At 32.8% G+C, this 2,115-nt stretch overlaps 1 non-coding gene across 1 annotated transcript; it reads left to right on the top strand.

Moving 5' to 3' along the window:
* Positions 1 to 1,672: 1,672 nt before the first annotated feature.
* TRNAM-CAU lies at positions 1,673 to 1,745 on the top strand. Its single transcript has one exon. It is a non-coding gene; the product is annotated as a tRNA-Met (tRNA).
* The last annotated feature ends 370 nt before the right edge of the window (positions 1,746 to 2,115 follow it).

The following is a 2,115-nucleotide window of genomic DNA, read 5'->3' as shown; positions in this document are numbered from 1 at the left end:
TTTGAGGAAACAATGTTTATACAGGTGCTTCAGTTTATGGTATAATCTTCTGAGAATCATGGAATTTTATATTTGTGTGTGTATGTAGTTACTATTTAATAGAGGGGAACTAAAATATAGAAGCACATGCTTACAATTAAACAAATAAGGCAGGTTAATTATAATATTAAAAATTGTTAAGGCTAGAGAGACTATAGTATGGAGAATGATCTCCTTGAATATACCTTGATTTGGCCTCTAATTATGTAAAAATATTATAGAGAATAATGATTTTTTAAAGACATATAGGATGTTAGCAATTTATCTAGTCCAACTCTCTCTTTAATGCTCATATAAGTTATTAGTCCTTAGCCACCTGGATGATGAATTAGGACATTAATCTATTCCAGTCTACTATTATTCCCAACACATTCCTCTACCTCAATGATTATTCTGTAAGTTATAAGTTTTAATGACTCTTTAGAAATAGGCATCTCTCATAGATAATTATTGTTCACCATTTGCCTAAAATCCAAAGAGATATCTTCCAACCCCCTTGAGTAATTAAAAATGACAATAAAATTATTTATTTTATGACTTGTTTAGAATATTCCAAATATTCTTTGAATAGAAAAATGTTTATAAACATAAAATTTGAAATAAAATCATCATTTTCATCATAGTCTCTAGGAAAATATATTTCTATTTTACTACAGTTTCCAAGGATATAAACTGCTACCCATCAGATTTTAGTGGATACATATTATTATTCTCCATCACATGTGATTGGCACAGTTACGCACTATAATAAAATCCATCACGGTGGCAATTTTTTTTGACAGTTTTCTTAAAAAATTCTTTTTCTGGAAACCAATTAAAACTTGATTTCCGTCCCTCCATCACCACTACACTCCTCTGTTTTCTCTCTTTATAGCTTTTTAGTTACCTGAGTACTCCCTGTTAATTTTTTTTTTTTCCTAGCAGTAGTAATTTGACAACACAAAGCAATTAAAAACCTGGGAACAATTCTTTCTATAAACCACTCCCTGCCTTCTATTAGCCAGTGCTTGTGCTAACGTGACAGATATGTCTCTATGGGACTGACATGTCATGTCCACTGCATCAGTGTCTCACTTAGCTGTTGGATAAATTTTAAGGATTAAATATGAGGGGAAATTCTTTATTACTGGAAATGACATAAAGGAAAGTGTCATAGTATTTGACAATAAACATGAAAAATCTTATACTGTCTCTAGGTCTATGTTTAGAAATTCAAAAACCTAAGTTAAAAATAAAAACAGAAAGAGATGGTTGGGAAACAAAAGCAAACAGACCGCTAATTATCTTGGCAAACTACATTTTAAGAGTACTATCAAGAGTAGATATCAGTAGAATCAATGTGATTCAGATGGTTCTCTTTACAGTAATTACTTTTTGTTGCTTAAATGTATACCTTTTCAAAATATGTTGAAACATAAATTTAAGGTTTTTGGTGAGACACCTTAAATTATCTCAGTATTCAGATAACATTACTTTCTTGTGAAATATAAATTAATAATATCTGTTGATTAAGAAGGCTGTAAAATACCTAACAGTGCTTAAATGCAGTATTTTGGTTTTGTTTCTGTTGAACTATTTTCCCTCTGAATTTGGTTTCTCAGCTACAAAATAATAGGCTTCAGCTATTTGGTCTGCCCTCTTAGTGCAGTAGGCAGCACGTCAGTCTCATAATCTGAAGGTCCTGAGTTCGAACCTCAGACAGAGCAGATCGATCTTTTCGGGATTCCCTGGTGGCTTATACAGTAAAGAGTCTGCCTGCAATGTGGGAGACCTGGGTTTGATCCCTCGGTCAGGAAGATCCCCCAGAGAAGGAAATGGCAACCCACTCCAGTATTCTTACCTGGAAAATCTCATGGATGGAGGATGCTGGCAGGCTACAGTCCATTGGGTCACAAAGAGTCAGACACAACTGAGTGACTTCACTTTTTCATTTGGTCTTAGCCTATGACATAATGTCTCTTATACAGACTCAATTTTCTGATTTTAAGTTCACTAAAAAATTAACACTAGAAAGTAAACAATCTTTTTCTAGAAATTTGTATTTTAAGATTTGGTGCCTAACTAAACCTAAAATGA

This window comes from Oryx dammah, unplaced genomic scaffold, assembly GCF_014754425.2.
Source record: "Oryx dammah isolate SB20612 unplaced genomic scaffold, SCBI_Odam_1.1 HiC_scaffold_4, whole genome shotgun sequence".
Lineage (NCBI taxonomy): Eukaryota > Metazoa > Chordata > Mammalia > Artiodactyla > Bovidae > Oryx > Oryx dammah.
The sequence above is the reverse complement of the archived record's forward strand: the minus strand, read 5'-3'. Positions and strand labels throughout refer to the sequence as shown.